This window comes from Aulostomus chinensis, chromosome 2, assembly GCF_037954235.1.
Source record: "Aulostomus chinensis isolate RoL2024-O1b breed Wild chromosome 2, RoL_Achi_v1.0, whole genome shotgun sequence".
In the NCBI taxonomy this organism is placed as follows: domain Eukaryota; kingdom Metazoa; phylum Chordata; class Actinopteri; order Syngnathiformes; family Aulostomidae; genus Aulostomus; species Aulostomus chinensis.
The window spans coordinates 32108644-32122759 of record NC_141321.1 but is presented as its reverse complement, the minus strand read 5'-3'; the positions used below and the strand labels follow the sequence as shown (position 1 = coordinate 32122759).

General features: G+C 47.2%; 1 protein-coding gene across 5 annotated transcripts in view; it reads right to left on the bottom strand.

Moving 5' to 3' along the window:
- Nucleotides 1-13502, bottom strand: part of znf536 (zinc finger protein 536) — a 248000-nt gene extending 234498 nt beyond the window's left edge. Inside the window, exon 1 of one of the 5 annotated variants that reach the window (XM_086190368.1) lies at nucleotides 13211-13502. The gene's annotated coding sequence lies outside the window, so the exon portion shown is untranslated. Of the gene's footprint in view, nucleotides 1-11686; nucleotides 12158-12337; nucleotides 12762-13047; nucleotides 13116-13210 lie in introns of those variants that run through there. The other 4 variants (XM_086190411.1, XM_086190387.1, XM_086190378.1 and 1 more) reach the window with 4 other exon arrangements.
- Between the last annotated feature and the right edge of the window lie 614 nt (nucleotides 13503-14116).

The window sequence follows — 14116 nt, the reverse complement described above, 5'->3', positions numbered from 1 at the left end:
TCAGACTTCACACAGGCAGATAAATAAATGTAGAACACACGGCAAAATAACTTCCTCTGCTGTGGCAAAGTGGAAATATTTGCTGGAAGCGGCTCAGTGGTTTTATACCTTCACTTTTAACGGTGGTTTCTGGAGAAATCGTTGAATTTGACTATGATGTTAACAACAATGGGAGGGGGGGGGCTGCCATTGGACATGGGACGAATGACAGAGGAGCATGTTTCTGAGCAGAGATGAAAATATCACAGTCACTTTCTATGGCGAGTAAAAGACAGAAATATCGCTGAGGCACTGATGTTTGCGCCCACTGACATTTCCTCCAGTCAAAAGCAGCTCAGACTGGTGGAGAACGGGCTAATCTGGCAACTCTGGAGCTCACAGATTTGAAAGAGGCAGCAATCAATGAGATGCTCGTTAAAAACTTCTTCTTTTTTTTTTATACGCGACTCAGAGACAGAAAATGACATTTGAGGGGGCACCCAGGGTGGCCAGTCAGATATCAGAAGCCAGTGCCACTCAAGTCCCGCCCCCCCCATCCCTCTGGCTCCACCCCTGCTCCTCGTCATCCTGGTTCTGGCACACAGAGCCAAAGCTTTTGATTTAATCTAAAGAAAAAAAACATTTTAAAAAGTCCCTTTCCTGCTGTTGCAGGAGGAGATCCGGCCGTCGAACACGGCAGAATCCAAGCTGAGGAAGGAGGAAACTGTGCATTTTCTTCCTTTCCTTTCTTTCATGGCTGCTACAGTGACAGATGGTTAGAAAATGCAAATCTGTTTAAAATGACCCCCAATTTTGGGGAAAACGGGTGAGCGGCCTTGAAGTGTGAACTCACTTCCACCCTCGGAGCCTATCAGTGTCACCAACGACACCTCGAATGCAAACGCTTCAAGTGTGTGTGTGTGTGTGTGTGTGTGTGTCTGTCTGTCTCTCTCCCTCTCTCTGTCTGTGCAGATCTAACACTCCTGTTTACCAAAGCAGCCGACAGACACGCCGAACAAGGGCCCGGGCCCCGGCACTTCCACTTAACTCTCTCCCCATTACTGCGATTGGTGTGAACGACACAACAAAAGAGATGAAATGCAGTTCTGAGGCGAAGAAAACAACTGCGGCTCACGATCAAGAATAATAATAATAATAACAAAAAAGAGATGAAAACAAAGGAGGAAGATGAGGAGGAAGCGGCGCTGGTGGGGGATGGAGAGATGATGAGGTGGGCGGTTAAAAAAAGATGATTTGGGAAAATCATCGGAAATTGTGGGAGATCTGTTAAAGGTTCAGCAGGGGTGGGAGCACATCTTAGGACTTAAAACGAGGTATTAAAGGAAAGGGCCCGGCGCCGGGGGAATTCTCCCACGTCGGAGAGCTGGCTTTTTAAATTCAACCCGGGTAATAACGCAGATAAATAATAGATAAATAGTATTTAGCTCCCACCTTGAACAACACGTTTTAAAGTAGTCCATAAAAGACTGACAGCTCTTGGCGAGCACAGACGCAAACAAACACACACACGCGTGCACCCGCACACATGTAAAGTGTATTCTACCTAATTAAATAAAACACCAGGAGGGTTTGTTTGTGTGTGTGTGTGTGTGTGTGTGTGTGTGTGTGTGTGTGTGTGTGTGTGTGTACGAACTGAAAAAGCAACAAGGACAAGGAAGGCAAAAAAAAAAAAAAAAAAGATCAAATATTTTGCATTAATGAATCCGTTCCACATTTATCATTTTTGGTTGCTTCCATCAGCAGAAAAAGAGACTGAACAGGTCAGAGGTCAGAGGTCAGAGGTGAAGGAGGAGACTGTCGTGCTAAGAAAAAAAAACCACAACACGACTTGTGTTTGAAACCTGTTTAGATGGACGTTGACCCTGAACCTTAAAGAACTTATTTAGCACCTGAAGGAATTATTCAGACATGGCGTTCTGACACAGAGGATCACGATGAGATTATTGCAATATGACCATCAGAGCCTACATCATCCAGGATGCACTGGGCTCGCTGGCCTCCAAAGCTCCTCTCAGGCCTTGGTAACGTCTCACTCAGACGCCCTGCTGGAGGAGCTGTGAGGAGCCCATCCAACAGTGCAGGATGCTTTCAAAAGATGCAAAATATGAAGTTCAAATGTAAAAGTCGGCCGGGTGCCCCGTTGGCACAGGTGCTGCTGGTTCTGGTGACAGATTAGGAGTTCTTCCGATCAAATCTAACACAGCGTACCTGCTATGACAACCTACATAATCGGAGCGAAACACTGAGAAACTTGCTAACCGGGTTATTTTAGGCAACATGTCGCACGTTGCACGGCGATGGTCTGGATGTTTTTGGCCATCCTTCCTCCAACCATCATCTCTCTGAACCTCCACCCAGTAGAGCTCCCCCACCTGACCAGACCCTCACAACGCATCGACACAACTGCAACTTCGGAACTGGCCGTGTTGTGATCCTCACCGCGGGTTTGCGTGGCGTGCTGTCAGACTAGAACTCTCACCCTCCGAGTGAGCGGCGGGCGCGCTCCCATAGAGTCAGAACCCTGACCCGCTAGTAGGACTCTTAAAGAACCCACGGACGGAACAACATGGGCCGAGAGGCAGGAGATGCCGGCCGCTGCTCCAACGTGGAGGAGGAGTCTGTTAGCGGCGCATGTTTCTCACCTCAAACGTGTTCATACATGGTTGAGTTGACTTTTGAGTTTGGTTGTAAATGAGCTCAAACAATCATTGGGCGCCATATTGGAAACAACCAAACCAGCAACCAAAGCACCGCCCACCTGTAGGTCACCGGTGATGTCATCCTGTCAGAAATTCATAGGGTTATGCGCCAATTATCTGAGTAAAACTCGGTCAGAAAACAAACGTTGTTTTGTTTTTTTGGATGACAATGTGTCAGACTGTCTGGGGGGGGGGGGGGGGGCTTTAAATAAGAGGAGCACCACAGCCCCGAAACTAAAACATCTCTCAAACGCTTTTTGCTGGGGGGTTGTTTTTTTTTTTTGGGGGGGGGGGGGGGGGGTTCTACAATGATTTTCCCGAAAATAAGAAGGAAAAAAAAAACGTGTTCCTGGATGTTCTGTCCTCAAATAAGAGCAAGAATAAACAAATAAGACATATATTTACCTTTTTAAAAAAAAAAAAAAAAGCAAAAAAAAAAAGCACACTCGCCACCCTCACTTTGCGTCTCATGGCAGCAACGCCTCGGAGATGCGGTCGCGGCTGAGCCTGGCGTTTACAGAAGGCTGTGTGTTTAAACGCCTGGAATGCTCATTTGCCTTTTGGGCTTACTTATTTACTTTTGCATAAATGTTGAACAGTAATGTGGTATTAAGGGGCTTCTCAGGGGGGAAGTGTGTGTGTGTGTGTGTGTGTGTGTGTGTGTGTGTGTGTGTGTGTGTGTGTGTGTGTGTGTGTTTTTAAACGCAGCCTTTTTTAAATGCTCCCTCAGTTTGCTACATTAAGGAAGCTGGATGATTAATGCAGCATAGATCTAATTTCTCTTGATTACAAAAAAATGAATTAGAAAAATAATGCTAGACATGAAACGCACCCCCCCCCCCCACCTCCACACACACACACACACACACAGACATGCACACACGCACGCACGCACGCACGCACGCACACACTCCCCCTCCCTCACTCAAAGTCATCAGATACAAAATGAGCATCCAGGCTAAAATGAACAACAAATAATCACAAAATTCCCAATAGCCAAATAGAAAATGTAAAATGATCAACTGCAGCCCAATAATCTGTCGCGCCAGCTCCAGCTGCAGCCGCACCACTGTCACTCGGAATAAAAACCTAAACCTTTCAGGGCTTTCGATTGAGTCTTTAATTCATCCTGATGTGACATTAAAACCCTTTGGTTGACTTCCGCTGGCTGTGACAAATGCACCAGAGCTTAATAGAGGTGTGCAGACAGGCCGGCATTTCAGTGACTTTTATCAAACCGAATTTATCAACGCAGGCTCCCAGGATCTGTGGCAGCAGCTTGTTCAGAAGGAAACCTACAGATACCGTTAAGTACATCATCCCTCCTCTCTGTCTCGCTGCCTCTCTCCGTCTGCTCGCTGCGTTTCTCTCCGAAGTGTTTCTCCCGCTCCGTCCTGTCATCACTCTGCCTACTGTGCATTTATCTCTTTTCTCTCTGGATCTATTCCACGCTACTCCGAAGGAGAGTGGGAACGTTTTCGAACTGCCATTTGCCGCTAAGAGTAAAATGTATTTAATTCAATTATAAAAAGAGGAAAAAGTGATGTCAGTGGATGGGCATTCATGCCGTGATGAAGCAGCAGTGTTGGGGTCAGATGGAACTGGTCCACCGTCCTCACCAGCTCCTCTAAGTGGTTGATTCATCTGGATGAGGAGACGCTGGCACTCGCTCGCTCTGTTTCCTGCTTGAACTGGGTTTAGTTTTTTCCCAGCATCACATGGTCACTGGGACGGTTTTACCAAGGGGGGGGGGGGGGGGGGGTTCCCACCAGCAGGAGGTCAGTAAAAGAGTTGAGAACCGCACGATGAAAAAAAAAAACCACCTGCATTTACTTTCTTCAGTCCGTCTCTCATGTTGAGGCTACGTTTTATCTCTCAGCTCATCTGAAGCTCCAGAGCTTTTGGCTCCGGCGTGTTTTCTCTTCACTACGACGTTAAGTTCTGCACCTCAACGTAAACGAGAAGGTCCAGGACACTCAAACACGGTTTTTGTGCAGTTAAGAAGCCATAAATCATTAAAAAAAAGTTTAAAAAAAACAAAAACAAACACTAAATTTCATTGATAATTTATTCTATGAATCTAAAAATCGGGATCTCAACAATTCCAAATTTCCAGTTTGAAAAATACATATCGACCCAAGCTGAACTAGGTTTTTACCCCCTGGGTAAACGTTGCACTTTTAACTACTTACAGTCCCCTGAAGTTCCAATGTTTTTCCATAAATTGAAAGCAAATGAGATTCCGGTCACCACGACATCGATATATTCAGAAGGTGCACAGGAAGGGGATGGCGATGTGGGCGGGTCAAACGGGAAGCAGTCAATACTTGATTTTTTTTTTTTTTAAACATTAACGAACGTTTTTGTGCCTGGAATTCCCCTGACCTCCACATTAGCCACGACAAACCATTCAACACGAGTGTTCGTATTTTGGACGCATCCATACGTGGTGACGTGGTTATGGGTCGTATCGGAGGGTCAGAACAGTCGACACGGATGATGGTTGTTTGAAGACTGGCGGGTTCTCACGCGGTGACGCCTGTTGTCCCCACAAATTCGTTTTGATTTTTTTGGTCATGTGACAGGTCGTAGGGAGGGCAGTCTTAGCTACAAACGCAAAATTTTAGCTCTTTTTTTTAACAAGAGCCCGTCGGTGATTATTAGTCACTGATTATTGGCAATGTTTAAGACTCGTCATGAATTTAGATGAAATGCTGCACTTTTAAGCTCAGGTTCTGCTTCCTGACGTTTGTTGCGTTTTTACAAATCCTCTGGGTGGGTTTGTCGCCGCGAGGCTTAAAAGAAAAGATCAACTTCGGATTCCGTCCTTCAGAGGCGCAGTAATCTGGGGTGATTTCCACAAAGCACCGAAACAGAAGCTGGCGATTCCCCGCGCTGGTACCTCTAGGTCACTCTGCTTGTTTCACCACCGAACCCCAAAAAGAGCGAAGCAACAGATGGTGTAAAGGAGCGTCAAAGACAAAAGAAGTCACGGTAGGAAAATGAGACGTGAGAGTGGATGGAGGGATGACGGAGGCAGCAGAGGAAGGAAAAGTGGAGTGAAACGGTGGAGGGAGGATAAGGAGGCTTCTGAAGGGTCCTCTCAGACACCGGAGCTGCTCAGTTCAGCCTCGGAGGTACTTGAACCTGGCCCGCCTTCCCTCCACCTCTCTGTGGAGCCGCTGCCCTGCAGGCCACCTGTAAACCGCTTTGACACATGATCCACTCCCACGGATGTGGAGTGGAAACAGACGGAGGGAAACTGCAGCTCGCAGGTGACCAAGAGTGCTACAACACTTTAATGCACCATCAGCGCTTTGTTGTTTTTTAGCATTAGCACTCTATTAAGCACTGGCTGCCTCATTGTGAATGCAGGGGCACTCGCGGCAGGAACATGAGAGCTACCTAATAGTCTCTCTCATGACACGTTGATTAAAAATGTCAGGGTTTTTTTTTTTTCTTATTTATTTCCTCCATCTCTCGCTGACACTTTTAAGCGATAGATCCTTCAGCGCGACAGGACAAATAGCCATCTATTATCCGTGGCATCAAAGTGGCACGAGGAGGATTTTAACCTTCACCTCCTGAAGGGAAGCAGGACATGCTGGAGTTTAATTAAGCAATTAGACGGATGCAGCTAAATGCAGGGGAGGAACTTTTCACAAAGAGTCAGACACATCATCACTAGAAAGTATCGCCTCGAAGCATCCCCTCCAAAAAAAAAAAGGGGGGGGGGGATAAAACTCCTGATTAGGCATTGTCAAAATATTTGCTACAGAGGAATTCCAGCAGGCGAGCGCGGAATCGGCTCTTCTACAAAAGAGCCATCTTCCCGGAGTAACAAGTCTGTGCAGTGAGTGTCGACAGAAGAGGAGCTGAAATCCCCCCCGGGCTAGAGAATATCCCGCTATTGTAGTCTTAACCCGCGAGACCTGGCGGGGAATGTACAGCTTTCACAGTCACTTCTCATCCTATTTGTAGCACCGCCGCTGATGTGTGAGCGCCTGAGCAGGTCACTTTTTTTTTTTTCTTTCTTTTTTTTTTTTTTTTTTTTTTTTTACTAACCACCTTTTTTTCCTTCCTCACGCCTCTTTCTGTAAAATCCTACAAATATTTGAAGGGGCATTCATCTATATCAGGTTATTTTCTCGTACTCTCCACCCCTCACGCCGAACCACTTTTTTCATCTCTCTTTTTGTATTTTTTTGTTCCACAAGGCAAGTTTCATTAAAGATCCAATTATGCAAATCAGGTGCTGGAGAGGCAGTTGAATATGCACTATAATGGTGTACAGTAATCGTTCGACACAATATACGGCATCCGGGGCCAGATTTACGAGCGCAACAGAACTGCAACGCCTCCGTCCTTTGGTGAAAACCTCTTGATCATAATTAAAGGTGCAGGAGTTCTCTCCGGCATCCTCACACCCTCCCTCTTTTTCTCCACCGTTTCCCTCGTTTTTTTTTTTCCTCCTCTCCCTCCATCTTGTTTTACTTCGTCGTGCTCATTAGCAGGAAGTTTGCAGAGGTCACATCTAAGAGGCAGAGCAGTTAAAGAGCAGACATGACGTGTGTGATCCAGTCAGCGATGGTATGTGAAGTGTGTAATAGATATAACCCGCCACACACGCAAACACTCACACTCTCACACACACACACACACACACACACACACGCTCCCGTCTCATCACCACTGGAGGTATTTACCAGTGTCTTAGCCCCGCGAATGCTAAGCAGCAACAATTCTCTGCTTCAGGACCTCTGATTGACACCTGCTCGCCTGTTTGTGTTAAGCTGTTGTCTCCAGACATGACACGGCTGATCAAAACCACGGAGGGAAGCCTTCCTGACATCCTTAAATCCAAAATGCTAACGAACTACCAGGACAAAAAATAAATAAGGAAAGAAAGAGAAACCCAAATAAAGCCAAACAAATGCCAAGAAGCTCAGCGGAAAGAAACAAAAGGGGAATATCACGGATTAGGAGTTCTGGGGTTTTTATGGTATGTGAACGCCAAAAAAAAAAAAAAAAAAAGAAGAAGATGGAGGGGTGCAAGGCCACAGCATCGTCTGAACACAGGACTTTTCTCAAGGCTGAACACACACACATACACAAACACACACACAACAGAATGTGGGTTAATGTGCAAAGATGCACACTGTTTCACATACTAACTCCCACGTGCACACACACACACACACACACACACACCTGCGCTCTCATGCTTATTTAACAACGACGAGACTGCGACACCACTGCACCCACGTCCAAGACGGGACGACCCGACGCTCATGACTGGCATCACTCTGACAATCACAGAATCTAATATTGGAGAAATGCAGCACGCTGGCAGTCTTTGTTATTCCGAATAACTTCTTTTACACTTCAGAATCGTTTTCTCTCTCTCTCTCTCTCTTTTTTTTTGGGGGGGGGGGAGAATCCCAAATGTGGCGACTGATCAAAAATGCTGCTAAACGTTTAAATAAAAAGGGATTATTGCATAACTGGTGCTGGTAGCGGGTGATGTGTTTCCTCCTTTAGGCCAGGGGTTCTCAACTGGGGGGGGGGGGGGGGCACCCCCCTCCCCCATTAGGGTCAACAAATAAAATGTTATGGGTTTTGTGTGTGTGTGTGTGTGTGTGTGTGTGAGAAACTGCGTGTGTGTCTGAACTTTTAAGCTTCGAGTTCGGTTCTTAAACGAAAGCAGGCTGCACCTTTTTATTTTTACATGAACAGCCTCAGTTTCAGCAGTTACATGAGGATCTATCACGGATGGCTGGAGCCTAAATGTATAATTTTGGGGGTGTTGAGGGGTCGCAAGCCCCCCCAGGTTAGAACCACTGCTCTGCTTGGGAGGAATATTTGTATTTCTGTGGCTCTGTAAAGCAAAGTGCCTCCCTACAGGAGCATCAGAGCATCAGCCTGAGATGGGCAGAGACTCAAGGTTGCAGCATCATGAAAACGGCCATCTCCAAGATCCCACACCCCCCCCCGCAGCCACCCCCACCTCACCCTCCACAACCCCCCTCACCCCTCACCCCTCACCCTGACCCAGACAGGCAGACGCTCCTTGTGATGGCACCCTGGCATGAGACGACTGCCTATCCGTCAACGCCTCATCTGCCCCACACTCTGTATTCTTAGATGGTCCCCCCGCCCCCATCCTTATCAAGCTCTCCTGGCAAAGAACACACACACACACACACACACACACACACACACACACACACACACACACACGCAGAACAAGGCATTCACACACACACACACACACAAACATACACACGCCAAACCCAGCTGTACACCAGCTCTCATTTAAACAACGATTCAATAAAGCTTCATAGAGCTGCGTTTTAATTGACAGTATATTCATTTCTGGCTAATGGCGTCTTCCATATCTCCCGTTGCGTTTTCTATTATTCAATAACGGCGTCAGAGGTAGAGCACTTCCTTTTTACACACACCTGCATGTCATGTTTAGAGGCACTTTAACGCCGGTTCAAAAGACATGACAGGAACATGATCCGGTTTCAACAAGGAGGACGGTGGAATCATCTGTTTACCAATTAATTTCCCAGAATGAGATTTAAAAAAAAAAAAAAAAAAAAAGCGCAGATAACGGAGCAAAGGTCAGCTGCGCAAACTTCATCAAACTTTAAGGTCATTCACGCCTCCTTCCATTTATCAGCAGCAGATTTCATCATTGGCGCCCCGCCCTGAGGGCACAGGGTGGCAAAACACAGCCGGGATTAAAAAAAAAAAGAGATCAAACCTAATATTTCGGATGACAAATGCAATTTAAAAAAATGTGTCTAATGAGTGTAATCGTGTTTGTGTGTGTTTGTGTGTGTGTTTCGCTATCTTGGCCTCAAACATGGCAACTGCACCCCACCCCCCCACCCCCACCCTCCAGCTTCTTCCACTGCCCGACTTGAACTCTGGGGATCAAGGTCACCGAGCTACAAGGCTGAACCCAGACTCACGACGGTGTGTTACAGTCCCTCCCTCACCCCCAGTGGGACACACACACACACACACACACACACACACACACACACACACACACACACACACACACACACACAGGAATCCATGCTGCCTTGCCCTGCTTCCTGAGTGAAGAGATCAGAAACAGAATGAAGAAATGACACAGCCAGTGTCACAAAGCAGGTAGGAGAAAGTCGGGGGGGAGGGGTTGCTTTCACAATGGCTGCACATATCAATTAATGGAGGGCTGATGAGCAGAGCTGGCCTGATCTGGCCTGCCCACCACCGCCCTGCTCCCAGCGGACCGGGAGCCACGGCCTCGCAGCCTGTACAGCTGGAGCCCTCTCCCCTATAATTACATGAGCAGCAGCCACACCAGGACTGCCTGTCTGAACAAGGACTGCACTGACTCTGCTGGGATAACTTGAATTATGTGTTGTCCAGCTGATTATACACAATGTACATTCTGTGCTGCCATATTATGTAATTTGTGCAGCCGCTTGACTGTGGCTTTTCGCTGAGATGTTTGCTTCCTCCAATATGCACATTTCTTTCTTTCCCTTTTTTTTTTAACCACAAAAAAATCTGATTGTGTACATGTCAACGTGCGAATAATTCACCGTGTGTCAGACTGACAACGCGGCGGCTCCAGTCGAGTGGGTCGACTCCACGGCGAACTGACTGACTGACTGACAGCCTGCTGAAAAGATTTGATGCCATCCTTTGCATGCCGTTTCTCTCTCTCTCTCTCTCCCTCTCTCTCCCTCCTTCCCCTCGCCACATCTCTTCTCTGCGGTCACACGGGTGAAGGGTCAGACGACGTCATCGGCTCAGGAAGTTACAGGAAATATTGAAATGAGAGCGTTTTTCATTTTACTCTCAATATAAAAAAAATATAAAAAATTACCCATAAATGTTGTGAATCTTTCTTGCCACAAACTTCGGATAAATAACCAATTTACAGAAGGCAAATTTCACATAATTGCAGGTTTGATTGTATAATTCATGAGTGTGTTTTTAACACACACCCTCTTGGTAGATAAATGCCAAAAAAACAAAGCACTAAAGTAGGCCTCTGGAATATTAGATAAATTACAATCACTGAGGCCTTGATGCTAAATTTACAGCGTGAATTCCTGAGAGCGAGGCCTCGACTCTTCCAAGATATTTTCACCCAAAAAGAATGACAACATCCCAGCAGCAGGGCGAGGTGCAGGCGAGGGTCCGCCGAGCTGTCAGGGGAGCCGGGACCCTTCTCTACTCGCCATTTCATCTCCAGTAAGGGACTGAAAAGGAGCTGACAGAGAAAGGAGTTCACGCCCAGACACTATTTCAGACATAATATCCGCCCTGTGCATACCATTAAACAATGACAGCATCTCAACTCACACACTATTTATCCTTGTTCCTTGCAATCTGAGGAAGAGGGGACCTTTCCTTCTCTCTCTCTCTCTCTTTTTGTTTGGGGACTGCAAACAAAACTTCAGGGAGCGTTCAGTATTTTTTTTTTTTTTTTTTTTTTTTAAAGGCGGCTGCTGGCACCCAGGGGTCAGATCACTCAGGGGTCAACTTCCAAGAAAAGGTGCGCGGTGTGCAGGGGCTTTAACGGGATTACAAGGCTCATCACCGGTGCCACATATTACCGCTGCTGACCGCTGCAGACGCCTGAAGGGGCTCTGACCGTGACGAAGTCTCGGGATATTTAAGATTTCCAATTTAAAAGTGAATAAAACAATAAAATTCCTTAAAAGTGCAACGACACACACACACACACACACACACACACACACACACGACCTCCTCTTGAAAAAAAAATATTATTGGCTTATAGGATCCCGTCATTTTACATTTCCACAATGTCAATCAGCTTCCTGTAGCCTTCCCCCGAACTTTCTCCCCTCTCTTTCTCTCTCTCTCTCTTTCCTTCTCCAGAAACCATCAAAAAATGTCAAATTCCCCGCTGCTGCACGTCTCTCACGGTCCGCACGTCTGACATTTACCTCCTTCACCTGAATGCCACCGCGTCGCCTCCTCAAAGCAGGAACGCTGCTTATTCATAAGAGAAGAGGTCGATCACGGCACAAAATGGCAGGTCTCACCGGTTCCATCTCACAAGTTTTTTTCTCTTTTTTTTTTTTTTTTGACACATGATGCACCGGGGAAACTTTCCCAGCTGCTTGCGCCGGTGACCCGCACTCTCAGCAGCACGAGTACCGGGGAGAAAGTTTCCCCGCTAAACCCCGGGGCTTCTAAAACTCCGATTAGAACTCGGAATATCGTGAAAAGCCTGCGCGTACCGGAGAGTGACGGCACACAACACACGCCGCGGTTTATTTACGGCTGAAATAATAAGAATAAAAAAAAATAGTTACTTAACGCGTTGAAGCTGCAAGGTGTCGACACTCGCAGCCCGGTTGCCGTGTCGCATCGCGGATAATCGCGCTGTTATTTTGTAATCATGATTTAGGGGAAGAACATCAGGAGCCCCCGCTGCGATGCTCCCGCACAAACAACCACGACCACCCCCCCCTCCCCCTCCCTCCCCTAATAAAAAAAAAAAAAACAAAAAAAACCCTTGACTTCCCCCGGCAGTCCAAACCCAGCAGCAAAACCTTAAAAGCTCCACTTCTTCATCTTCTTCTTCTTCTTACCTTTTAAATCTGGCGAGGCGCCGGGTAACTCCTGCGCGTAAGCGACGCGTTGAGAGAGATCATTGAATAATGAGGCATGTCCATACGGTTTGACCGGATCACGTCGGGATGACGGGGACGGGGGGGTGTTGGAAAAAGTGCGCTCGGACCTGTTAAGACTCCTCGATGCTTTTTTTTTCTTTCCTCCCCCCTTTTTACAGCTGCTCTCCGCCGCCGCCGCCGCCGCGCATCCCGAGTTTGAAATGAAAAAAAAAAAAAAAAAAGGTTACGGACTCTTTTTTTTCCCTGTCTCTCAGCTGAAGGTTGATGCCGGTGGTCGCCAGGCATCAGCCCTTCATCTTTCAGCTCCCCCTATCTGGTAGGTGAAATGCATTGTACCGTTAAAAAAGAGGGGCACTCCATTGTGGAAGGCAGAGCCGGAGTGGCTGGATACATCCCGGCTCTTGCGGTATTCGCCGTTGACTGTGTGTGTAGTTGGGGGGGGGGGGGTGTTAGTGTGTGTGTGTGTGTGTGTGTGCGCGCGGGGGGGGGGGGGGTGAAAACGCAGCTGATGAGCCCCGCGGTGAAAACACACATAACCACCTTTTAAAGAAATAATCCCCTTCCCTCCCTCCCTCCCTCTCCTCCTTCACCCCGACCATCTCCTGACCTTGAACTGCCACACAACACAAATTACCCCCCCCTCTAAAAAAAAAAAATCTGCCCCTCACCTCTCAGCCAGCCTCGCGGTTCAGAAAGCTTCCTGACACCCCCGATGTGTGTGTGTGTGTGTGTGTTTGTGTGTGTGCGAGAGAGAGCGAGAGAGAGAGAGCGACAGAGCGAGTGGGGGGGGGGGGGGTCACTAAATTAATACAAAAAAGTAGAATTCCTTACCTTTCCGGTGGTGGTTGTGGGTTTTTTTTTTCTTCCTCCTCTTCTTCGCGTTTTAAAACAACTCCAGGTTCCACGAGTGTCGCGTCCTGCGCGCCAGTCACTCACTCACCGCTTAAAAGAAGTGATAGGGGAAAAAGCGCCGCCGCTCATCGCCATCTATCTGCGCCGTAACCTTGTGGCGTATTTAATGTAAATAAGCCTCCGTTGTGTCGCCAATCCCCGCGCATACAAACCGCTCCTCGGGGACTCGCTCTCCCCCACCACCCCCCCCTTCTCTCCCTTCAATGTATTGACGGTTTATTCTGCTGCCTGCACGCACCGGGAGCGCGACGGTGGTTTTTTGAAAAACATTAATAATGAAATCCACTTTTTTTTGTGAATGAATGCGTTTCACACGTTGGTGAAGAAAAGGGAAAGTATACTGATTTTTTTTTAAATAAATAAATAAAAATAAAAATATTTCCAACGGGAGCTCTTAAAAGTTGGCACAACTTTTTTTTTGTTGTTGTTTCTGTTGTTGCGGAGCTTGGAAAAAAAAAAAAAAACGAAGGAAAAGAAACGCACGACCAAGAGGTGTCCCGCACAGGCCGGGCTCTCTCCCGCGACTACCACCTTCCCTCCTGGATGCTTTTTGATATATTTGGCTGCTATAGGCGGGTGGAGGAGAAGAAGAGGAGACGGAATAATGCAATTATAGATGCAGTGTCCCGGTGTTGACAAAAGACAGGGCTTCAATGGAGGCTTTGTTGCGGGATTATATAATGATTATGGGGTAATTATGGGAACGGTTTGGTCATAATAATAAAAAAAGTATCAAGTGTTTTCTAGAAGTAGAGGGGTGTGATGAGGCGGGCGGACGGAGAGGAGAGGAGAGGAGAGGAGAGGAGAGGAGAGGACGGGGCTGCT